Source organism: Vulpes vulpes, chromosome 14 (genome assembly GCF_048418805.1).
Source record: "Vulpes vulpes isolate BD-2025 chromosome 14, VulVul3, whole genome shotgun sequence".
In the NCBI taxonomy this organism is placed as follows: domain Eukaryota; kingdom Metazoa; phylum Chordata; class Mammalia; order Carnivora; family Canidae; genus Vulpes; species Vulpes vulpes.
In genome coordinates, this window is record NC_132793.1 from 8,980,961 (window position 1) to 8,993,398 (window position 12,438).

Here is a 12,438-nt window from a genome sequence, read left to right on the forward strand (position 1 = left end):
TAACCAGACCTTAAAATGCCAATGGTCATTGTGATGCCACTCAACTCAACGGTAAGTATGGTTGAGGGAAAGGTGGAGAGGAAGAGACAGCATCTGAACCAATTGTGCCTCAAACATTTTACTTGCACAGATGTTAGAGATACACATCACCATGACAACACATTAGAAGGACCCTTCCCAGGGCCTGAAATGTGAGTCTCTGAAGCTTAAGCATGTTTAGCCTCAAGGTATCTCACTGCAGCCAGAAACTCAGACCCGGAACTTCTTTCCATGATGCCCAAAGACCTCTCTGTTCCACGGAGCGTCTGCATAGTCTGGGGACATCTGCTTGCTCTATATTAGCCACAATTAATAATCAGAAGCAGAGATGTAGCCACTTAACGTATATCAACCACTCTTCTGGGAGGGAGCTGTCATCCTCCGGTTCTCTTTTCCCGAGATAGGAAAATTGATAGGTCACTAGTGTCTGCGAATAGCACTCAAAAGGTATCATATTTATTTTAGCTGCAGCTTCAAATCAGTGGCTATCTGCATTATGAAGAACATCATTCTATAAAACACATTTGGTCTTCATTTTTCAAATGCTCCTGAAGGGAACATATGGTAAATCTGTTTAACTCTGTATTCCATGGAGATACTTAAACCCCATCCACCGAACTCTCCAGCTATTTTTATTATAAAATTCATGTCCTTTCTATACCCTAAATATTCCCCCTTTCTGCTTAGATGGCTAAAACTACCCGAGGCTACAAAACTACCCTGTTTACCATCAAATTCATGAGTTCCGCCCTATAGTCATTAAATATAAGAAAAATGTTATTCACAAGGTGGTTGACAAGTACATATGGGCAGAGCCCATATTCTTGTGGGTTTCAGGCATGAACTCTTTTGAAGTTATTTATTTTTTTTTATCAGAACCCATGGTAACATAAGCTCTCAATTTGATCTTCTGAATTATCTGTCTCCCGCTAGAAGCTAACTCCTGCAAGTTTTTCTCAATTGTCAATTTTGAGGCTATATTTCAGAGTCTGATTATTTTCCCAGATAGGAATATTGCTTCTCCTTGCTTCTATTCCCCCATCAATAGTGTCATTTGAAACACTAATTTCACTTCTTAAATATCCCTAAGCTCACTGCCCTTCCCCACTCCCAATGAGAGCTTGATGTGGAATGTGACAATGGGAACTCCAGGCCTCCATTCTAAGGAGAGTTATTGATGTTCAAACCATAAAACAGAGCTGGCGCTTAATTGGGAGTTATTTGCCAATGCAAGGAAGGGGACACCATTTCTAAAATTCGGTTTGTGGGAGCAGTAGAGTTTCTCCAAAAGATCAATGCAGTTCCTTCTCATAAAGTAGGTATAAACATGAAATATTGACCTGCTTCTCTGTATGGACATCACCATGTATGAGGGATGGTCTACGACCAGGTGATTCTCTGTGGTCAAACATGTTGTAAAAACACTTCATTTTAAACCTTCCTCTTTAGCTGTAACAATGCACATAGCATATTTAAGGCACTAGAAGTCCTTCCCTTAAACAAACAAAATTTACCTTTTTTCGGTTTAATTTCCCAATTGCCCTTGATCATGTGATTCTCTTTCCCCTAACATCCAATAAAACTAGCGCTCCACAAAGCACACTTTGGGTAATGTTGCCATAATTAATTTTTTCTGATTTTTAATGGCATATTATGCTTTTAATGAACAGATTTTATGCAATAGAGGAGAATCTCAATAGGTTTCAGATCATTTGATTAAACTCATTTTTTTTAAGATTGAGAAAAATGATAGAAGATATGCTTGCATAAAATAATGTGGAAATTTTATATAAGCTTCAGAATTAAGTATCAGAATTCAGAGTTTGGGCTCTGAAGACCTTGAGCTGCCTTTCTGTAACATTCCCAAATCATAATTGAGCAACTATAATGTGCCAAGCACTGTTGTAGGCCGTGAGATACCATGGACAACTTGCTTATAGGGAGCTCGTAGCCCGTTAGGAAAATAAATATTCATAAATAATAGCACAAATACCCATACTTAGTTTTAACTGATAGAAGTTCAACAGAAGAGAAGAAGCCAATGCAGTGACAATATATGACAGGAGAAAGTGATCCAGCTTTGGGGAAAGGGAAGATGTCACAGAGGGCTTCCTGGAGGAGGTAACATTAAGCTGTCCCCAAAAAGATTATCTGGGACAGATCAGGTTGAGGCAGGAAGAAAGAGTATCCCAGCCCCCAGAAGTAGAATATGCAGAAAGGATTTTCACTTTTAAAGAAATGGAAAGGTCATGTGGCTGGAACCCAGAGAGAACAAGAGAGAAAGACAAGATGAAGCTGGAGTGGTAGCCAGGGGCCAGATCTTCTAAGGCCTGGAAAGTCAGTAAATATATATGAATATTTTAATTCCAACATCAGCGTGAGGCACTACTGATCAAACCTTTCAAGTTTCAAGGTAAGATTAAAGAGAGTTCTTGGTACAGAAAACAAAACGGATTCTGTCCTGATCCATGTGAGCATTATTTAAGCTTACATGCCTAAAAATTCCATCCAAATAAATGATAAGAATTAAGCAGCCCAGGGGTACCTGGTGTCTCAGTTGGTACAGCATGAGACTCTTGATCTGGGGGTCATGAATTCAAGCCCCACATTGGGTGAGAGATTATTAAAAAAAAAAGAATTAAACAGCCCCAAATAAAAGAGCTCTGAGTTATGCAAGATGAACCAAGTCGGTTTAAATCCAAAAATGCATCACAAGATGAGAATGTCCTGCTGCCGGAGCAAAGCTGGATCCCACGTAAAAGCAACCACAAGCCCCATCACCCGATTTGTGTGGACGGCAGGGTAGCCATGGCCCCAAATCCACTTTGCCTTTTATCCCTCTCCACTACATCTGAAATATATCGGCTCTAATCACAGTGAGTGAATGGGGAGAAAAGGTGGGATTTCCATCTCTTTAGCACAATAATCTTCTCAGAACAAGTCATCTTCATAAATAATTCCATATTATCCCAGTCACACTGTCTGGATATCTGGGACTCATTTAATGAAATGGTTGGCTTTAAATATTTCCGGAAGAAGGCTTTTAAAATTCAGAGCATATGTCTTCAAGACTAGAGGTCAGGGTTTGTGATCAAATATTACGCCCTCGGACTTGAAATACTGTGTATGACCTGTCACCAGGAGAGGGACAGCCGCCCAGAAGTTACTAGCTGGTCCTGGGGAGGCAGATGCTGGCTTGAAATTATTTATGATGAATAACAATGCTACTAAAATTGCCTTATTCTTCAAACCATTCCATTCTTTTCCTTCATCTCTGCAAAAATACCATTTCCAAGGTACAAAGTGCTCCCTGGCAAAACCCCCCTTTCCTATGTGCCTCCTTGTCCATATCCAGGCATCTTCACATCTTGTTGGATCTATCCAACAAGGTCTGTCTGTGCCCCTCTCCTTTTCAAACCCAACCAACCAACCAGTTCCCATCACTTCTTTCCAGAGAGGTAATTTAGAGAGAGATACCTCGTCACGTGGACCTAGGGCCACAGCTACTGTCCTAGGATAATGACCAGAGCATGGGCTTCTCTACCAGAGAGACAAGGGCTCACATCTGGGCTCAAATCTCAGAGAAGTCATTGTCTTTCTCCAAACCTTGTTTTCTCCATCTACAAAGTGAGCATGAAGCCAGTTTGGGGCTGTACTAGCAACAGCGGTGACGAGCCTGGAGGCAGATCTGCCTGGGCTATGATCATTGCTCTCTTGTGTGATTTTTGGAAAAATTGTTAAACTGCTATGAACCTCAGTTTTCTCATCTAGGAAATGGGGATAATAACAGTACACTGGTTGTGAGGACACAGAGAGACTATACCTGGGAAACACCTGGGACAAGTGAGCACTCAGTGATTATTATGAGTACGAAGACTAGATGTGATCCACCAGGGCTCATCCAGATGGCACCTCACGAGGGGCATTCAGGTCCTGCAAGATCATCTCCTGATGCCACATTGCCTCTCTCAAAGTCATGGTCTGGCCACATTTGCTGACAGATGCACCTGTCCTGTTAGCTCTGAGTCTCCTCCCCCATCTTGCTTTCCCTTTGCTACACCTTGAGGCAGCTTGTTTTCACTCCTTTCCTGGTGTGAAAGCTCTTTAAGTCAGGGATGAGGTCTTGTATCACGTGCGTGTAATTGGCAATGATGATTTCTTGGCAACAAATACATGATGCATTTGTGGTGCTGCCTGGTAAAGCCACATTCTCACTAAATCCAGTCCTCACTTGAAGGAGCCCTGGCTGCCCTGCCAGGTGGAGGCTTGTTGCCCCCGCCCCAAAACCAGCCCCACGCAGAAGGGTGCCAACAGCCCCTCCCCTACAGTGTGAAGCTCACCATGCTTGATTTCCAGTGGGCACATATAGACTCAGGACCCTAACTTCCCAAAACCAATCCAAGGGGGCGGGGAAACTCACATATAGATATTTTGCTAGTGTGGGGCACCTGGGGGGCTCAGTGGTTGAGCATCTACCTTTTGCTCAGGTCGTGATCCCAGGGTCCTGAGATCGAGTCCCACGTCAGGCTCCCTACAGGGAGCCTGCTTCTCCCACTGCCTGTGTCTCTGCCTCTCTGTGTTTCTCATTAATAAATAAATAAAATCTTTTTTTTTATAAAATCTTTTTTTTAAAAAAAAAGAAACTTGCTAGTTTTACTATATTCTTTTCTCTGATGTAGTAGAATAATACAACCAAACATAATCAACCTTTTTAGTATAATCAGGATTTTGCTTTTTGCTTTATTCTTAGAATTTAATTTTTTATCTTTTTGGTCATTGAGGGATATAGTGGAAGTACCCATTACAGTGTTGAAGAGCAAGACTTACACTCCCTGGGTGGCCATCTCAAACTTTACTAGTATCCTCACTCAGGTGGCTCATCTCCCAGTTCTCTTCTCATCTATAAAATGGGATAACAGTCATTCTTCATAAAATGGATAATACACAAAAAAATGGTTAAAATATTGCCTGGTACATAATATTCATCATTTAGTGTTCACTACCAGTATTAGTCATTACTTCAACGATATAGGAACCAAGCCTCAAATCGACCCCACCCGCCCCCCCCCCCCAGAACTAGTTTAAAATCTTACCATTAACTATGTTCTTATAAGTTTCCTTTACAGGCCATGTGTGTGTGTGTGTGACCTGGCTATGTGCCAGGCTCTGTCTCACGAGGTAGGGATAAAGATATAAAGACAGATCAGATCCCTGTTTGTTATTTTTTTCTTCAAGGAAAGAAAACACATAACAAATACATAACCATGATGATTTGAAGCTCATAATGCAGGATGGAGTGACAGAAAACCAATGGAGGGACAATTCCGATTGTGGTTAAGGAGGGTTCTTTGAGAAGGTGACATTTACACGGAGATCTGAATAGCACAAAGGAAGTCTCATGCAAAAAGCCCAGGGGAATAGAATACAAAACAGATGGAAAAAATATGAGTAACCAAGTATTTATCTGAATGATGTCTATCTCACTAACACAGACCAGAGATCGGGATGGTGGCCGGTTTCGGTAAATAAAGGTTTATTGGGACACAGACACATCCATGTGTTTATGTGTCATCTATGGCTGTGTTCGTGCTCCAGCTGTGCAGTTGAGGAGTTGTGAGAGAAAGCATGTGGCCCGCCAGTCTAAAAATTTTATAATCAGGCCCTTTACAATAAAGTTTACCATCCCCTGGCCTAGATCATAAGACCCATGAGGGTAAGGAGCACATTCTGTCTGCATTGCCATTTCTTTCCACCCTAGCTTGTCTGACTAGCAGATCCCGGGAAACAGCTGGAGAGGAAATAAATGCAGGACATTTTGTACCCAACTGCATTTTTTTTTTTTTTAGAACTCTCTTTTAAATGAAATCTCTTGAAATGATAGCTTCGAGCACATAGTTTTCCTTCAGGAGAACATCACTGGTTCCCACATGTCCAGAGGCTATGAATTTCCTGCAAAGGGGCTCAGAGGGAGATTGGTTCCAGGCTGAAATGCAGCAGCAGTTCTGTGGGATGCCAGCCGATCTGGTGAGGCTGGAAGTGCAAGGAAACCACCCTCTTGGCCAGCTTTGCAGGTAGCTCACCGCGTGCGTGATGTTAATTCACAGCGGCATCCCCTTGGCTTGGCATGCGTCAGCCTTTGTCCGTCTGAGCACCATCAACATTTTGGGCCAGAGCAGTCTCTGTTGGGGGGCACTTCTGTGCATTGTAGGATGTTCAGTGGCATCCCTGGTCTCTCCCCCACTGGATGACAGTAGCACCCTTCCCCTAGCTATGGCAATCAATGATGTCTCCGGACATTGCCAAATGGCCCCAGGAGGGGATGGGGGAATGGAGGAAGGGAATAAAATCACCTTCAGTTGAGAAGTACTGGCATATGCCAAAAACATTCTCCTCTTTCTAGGGGAACTTTTAGACTTTGATAGCAGATGTCCTCAGAGATGAATGCTCCAAGAGGCTGTAATATTCAACATTCAGCCTTTCAACTCAAGTCACCTGTGTATACTTTCACATTCATCCAGTGGGGCGTGGGTGCCAGTTACAAATGACAATGTTGGTCATTCTCAATAACGTCATGGGGAATAATTTTCTCTATTAGGGCCATAAATGTATTTTAAATGTTCAATTTAATCAGAGGATGAGAGTCGTGGGTCTTTGGACATGAGGTGGTGTTGTGGCAGTTGTTTTAAAAACTCTCATGGACAAATGTGATCAGAGTGCTGTGATCCCTGCATAACTCCTAGATCAGGAGGGATAAGAAATCCCTGAACTCTCTCTCTGCTGCTCACAAACCCAGAACTACGTCTGCCTTGCCTGCCCACAGCTAATGCTCCCTAAGCTGCAGTCCCGAGGGCAGATCTGCTCATGGACGACCCAGTAGATGAGCCCCAAAGGAAAGAGAAAGGGAAGCAGAGGGGGTGGTATCTGGGTGGATTCCATTTTTTTTTTCAACAACAACAACAAAGGAAATGGCATTGATATGACCTCCTGGGGAAGGAAAATTCAGACCAGTGCCATCTTGGTCCAATTGGATAATAAGCCTAAATATCCATGATTGCTTAGGATGCTATATATTCCCAACCTCAGTGTAATTTTTAATATGATACACTTTATCATTCTGTATCACAGAAGTTCAGCAATAATTTCCTAATGAAGAATAGATCATAGCTTGTAAACCAGCAACCTAAAATATATATTGTATATATGTACATTGCATATAGATGTACAAAAATGCATATACGGGCACCTCGGTGGCTCAGTCAGTTAGGTGTCTGCCTTCAGCTCAGGTCATGATCCTGGGGTCCTGGGATCAGCCCCGCATCAGGCTCCCTGCTCAGCGGGGAATCTGCTTCTCTCTCTCCCTCTGCCTGCTGCTCCCCCCTGCTCATGTGCTGCTTCTCTCTCTTTGTCAAATAAATAAATAACATCTTTTCAAAAATACATATATACACGCGTATAGTTGGCTCACATTTTGGTTTTAGCTGTGAATTACCAACTTTAAAAAAGAGAGAGAGAGAGAGAGAGAGAGAGAGAACTTCTCATGAAAAAAGATTTGGATCTCTGTCTTCTTTTCAAAATCTGAAAGGTCTGCCAACACCACCAAGCCCACCTCCTTGAATGGTGAAAACCCACCGGCAGGTAAGCAGCATGGCTTGAGCTCCCCAGTTTACCACACTCCCCACTCCCCCAGGAGGGGTGATCCTTGCCTATTTCACACATTCAGGTTAGCTGCCTGGAACCAGTTGGCAGTTCTGCTTGTAGTTGCATGTATTGATTAATTTTATCTTCTTGGCTTTTTTTTGGGGGGGGGGTCCTCTTCCTGCAGCCAGGCCAATCTGTTTCCTACTTTCAAATAAGTTTTCCCCAAATGCATTGCTTTCATAGACGTTTGGCCAGCTAATCTTACCCAAATTTCTTACTCCTGCCGTTTTCTCCACTCGAATATATCATACTTCATTTATGGCAGCATTTCCCAAAATGTACACTGTGAAACAAATACATATTATGTAGAGAAAATATAAGAATACTATGGCTGAATAAATTAAGCAACACCATGTTAAGAGAGTCTTTGCAGCAGTATGTTTCGGAGCCTATAAAATGCAAATGTGCTCTATGAGCTTCTAAGGGAGGGCAAGTATGTGAGCAAGTCCTAGTTTTCCGTGGAACTTTGTAACGCTGTGCAATCTGACCATATTTGCTTGTCTTTAAAAAAGAATGTGTATTCCCAGTCTCTAATATTTTTGCTAATTGTTTTTAACCACAGGTAAGTTGCAGAGACGGGAAGTCTAGACCATCATGGGGGCGGTGGGCAACTTTTTCTCTTGCAAACTGATCACTGAAAAGTAGAATGTAACTATCAGCAACACTAACACTTTTGCACAGAAGAGAAGTCATTTTAAACACCCCCCCCCCCCCCCCGCCACAACCCCAAAGCAGGAAAAACAGTATCTCCATAAAGGACCACCCTTTAAATGGAATACATTTGGCTCGGCAAATGTGTGCTGTGTTTTTCTTATTTCCTTTATTTCATTGAAGATCTGTAAAAACTTTGTCACAGACTGTCACCAATGTGCAAAACTGAATTTGGGAAACATTGGTCTACATTACATTAAATCTGGCGACAACACAAACTCAAAAACCACTGTGAAAATAGTTCACACATGAGAGGAGAGACAGTGAGTTTCCAAGGCAGGGTTTTCTGGGAGGATGTGGAAACACAGTGAAGCAGTAGGGAGAGAAAACAAGGAGGAGATCAAAGTGGACTTGCCCTTTGAGTGGCTTCTGCAGATTCCTTTCGCTGACCTGATCTTACACTGGAATTGCACTGGGGAGGTTTCGCAATCTTGCCTCAGCTGCGGGGCTGCCCTTGGCGGCCTGGCATTGATGGGAACAGGGCAATGATGAGGATGTCAAGTGAATGACCTTCACAGTTGGGGTCAGAACAAAGAGAAACAGAAGTGGTACTTCATGTGATGAGCCAGTGTGGTCTAAAACCTTAAAAATATGGCATTTAAAGCATTTCGTGCTGAAAAAAAGATGATGATGCTTATGGTGATTTGAAGGAGTAGCAACGCAACATACAGATATGTCCCAACCATCCATCGTATGGATAGATTTTGCCCTACAACTGGTGGGTTGCTTTTTCTTGCTGGAGCACATTTCTTGGGTTGTTCTAAGTAGGAACTGTAGGTAAGTCCTAATGTATTTTATAAAGTCACGTTTTTGCTATTTGACCCTCAGCCAGTTGATTACAATGATAAAACATGGAGCCTCCAAATAATCCACTTTTATTTTAAGAATTTCTTTTCCTTTTTTATTGTTTTACAAACTGCTTTCTCCTCGAGAGATTAATAAATCCTTGAGGGCAGGAGCGGAAACCGCACATTAGGATCTTCATTGCCGATGCTTACAAAGTCCTCACTAAATGTGAAAATAGGTAATAATGAAGACCAGAAGACAATATTTTCTTTTCATTTTGCACTTTTGTTTTTGGATGGTTGTGGACTTGCCTGCAGTTGTAATAAATAAAGCAGAGAGCACTTATAAAACCTTTATCTAATTTCCCCTGATGGTCACATCATGCCAGACTGTAGCACAGTATCACAGCCCTGGCATTGACGTTGATACCATCACATAGAAAACATTCCCACCTTCCCAACATCCCAAAGATCCCTCATGCAGCCACTTCTTTTTTGCCTCCAGGTGAAATCCAGATTCCCCACTCTGTCTCTAATGAACCAGAAAGGGGGTGCTAGGACTTCTCATTACTTCTGGGTGAGGGTGGATGTTCTAGCTCCCCACTGGCTTCTGATGACACCTCAGGGAGAGGGCATGGAACTGGTACCGGTGGTCAGTTGTGGCCATCCTGCCCCGCCCCAGGGAGAGGCTCTGACATCAACCAGGTGGGCACGTTGGGACACCTCATTACAGCCTCAGGAAGGGGACGTCTTAGCTTCCCATGAGCCTTTGCTGGTGTGGGTGGGCTTGGTGCCACATTTCTTTCTCTGGTTATTTATAAGTTTTCTAGCTTACCAAGCTGCCCCTTTTTTGGTCCTTTGGCTAGAGAGAGCAGGATTTTGTTGGGGCTCTTTTTGTGCACCTGTTGATGTTGCTGGGTTTCTAGCTTCTTCAGCTCCCAGTCTGGGTTGTAGGAAGCAACAAGAGAACCCAGGGAACTCACCACCACATCGTCCTTGACTCCAAAGTCCACTCACTGATCTGCCTTCCTCTCTTTACTTTCTTCTCTTCAATTATCATCGTCTTCTTAATTTAGTGATATATACAATATCCAGGGTCTTTATTTGTACTTCATGGGAGGAATACAGAACATTACACATACTTTATCCTTCTGGAAATGGAAGGCTTCACTTTACATTTAAAAAGAGAAACTAAAAAAAATAATAAATTCCCTGACTTATAATACATTTCAATATTATTCTGAAAGGTTGTGAGTGTTTTTATGTAAATGGACACTTGTTCAGAAATTATTTTAGGATTCATCCATCTACAAGCAGTTCTAATCAAAATTGAACTGGTGAGTCATGGGAACTCTACAGTCAATTTAATATATAATAGAGCTTCTATTTCAAAAACAAATGCCCACTCATCCTGACTTTCTTACTTGTGCACATAAAATGTATATATTTACATTTTGATGTATTACTTTTCCAATACCTTAGTACCCCCTCTTAGAGACAAATAATTTGAATTAACTTTTCATATCATAAAAAAAAAAGAAAAGTCAGAAAACCCATAGTTAGAGACATTTGTCTGGATTTTACTTCCAGTCTATTTAGCTACAGTTAGCAGAACAAAATCCCCATAGAATATATTTTCTCTAATTTCTCCTATGAAAACATGCTTTTTCTTTTTCTTTTCTTTTCTTTTCTTTCTTTTATTCTTTTTTTAAGAAAGTTCACAAATGTAAGAAATCACCAAAGCCCTTTCAAAATCAGGAAGGGCTTTTCAAAACAGATCTATATTGATGTTCTCTCATTTAGGAAATAATTTTATTTTAGCACACAGGTTTCTAGCACATGTGATGTTTGAATTTGCCAGACTTTGGGGGTAAATTGTGAAAGCAACAATGACCACAAAGGAAGCCTTATACCAACTGTGTTTGGGTCTTCCTCAATTCCCTAGCCAGGGCCTGGACTTGATCGTTCCTTCTGCCATCAAGAGGACAGGGTCTACTGACTGTTCCAGAGAAAACTACAGAGCTCACAATCTGAGAACTAGATGTCATTAATGCAGAGAAACTTACATAGCAGTCTTAGAACATGGTAGACAAAAAGTGAGGCCCTAGGGTGATGACAGGAAATTGGAGGCTGAAAATCCCCAATTAATCATAATCATAAAAATTACAGTTAAACCCTCAATTACTAGAAACCTAGTTTTTAGATTCACTAGATTGACTAGAAATGGCAGATTTTTCCCTGTAAAACATGCACACATCTATACCTCATTCATATCTTTTTTTTAATATATTCCTAAGACATATCCTAGGTCAACATAATTCACAACTCAACCTTATCTCCATTGTTCCTCCTCTCGACTCTCCATTTAGAGTCTTGAATAATCACCCAACAGACACCTTTAGTGATATCTGCAGGAGAGTCAAAGTCGTCGTACAAGCTCATGTTCCCTGCTACTGACTGTCTTTACCAAGGTTCAGAAGAAGGGCCTGTTCTTTTTGAAGGGATGATTCTCCTAAGAGTTGAATCAAACCGACAACGCTCTTCCAGATAAGTCTCTCTAATTCTCTTTCTCCACTGTCCTATTATGTGCTACAAACTCCCTCCTCCTTGTCTCTCTTATAGAATTTACTGCTTGAGCTGCTCAAGGGCAGGGGGCACTGTCATACTTGATGTGATACCCCAATGCCTAGCACAATGCCTGACCTGTTGTTAGTGTATAATACTGCAAGGAACAAATGAATCTTCTATCAGCTGGTTCACTTGGAAAAGAAAAAAAAAAAAAAGCCCAGAAGACCTTCAAGGGACAATACCCTGAAATCATATGACCAAAGTAGAGAGTGACAGGCAGCCAAGGTGGCCAGTTTTTCCAAATAGATGCTCAGTGGAGCACTGTTTATGACACTGGAGAGTTGAGAGCAAACTATCCCATCAACACAGGGATAAATTAAATGTGGGATATTTAGCAGGTTAAATGCATATCAACATTGGGTAGGTAGGGGAGGAAACTCTGAAAGACAGTTGAAAGAATGAAACAAGTTGAAGAATGATTTGTACATTATGATATTTTTATAAAAGCTAAAGGAACCCCATGCAATCCTATGTGTTCTTTTTTGTAAAAATAACAAAACAATTACATGTCTTCTCTCAGGGACTATAACATAGATATAATTGATTTGAAACCAAAAATGGTCAGAGGCCATATTTC

The 12,438-nt window shown here is 41.6% G+C and overlaps 1 long non-coding RNA gene across 2 annotated transcripts in view; it reads right to left on the bottom strand.

The window, feature by feature from the left end:
* The window catches only part of LOC140595282 (uncharacterized), a 154,467-nt gene that overhangs the window by 103,776 nt on the left and 38,253 nt on the right, over positions 1–12,438 (bottom strand). The gene's annotated exons all lie outside the window — the stretch shown is intronic.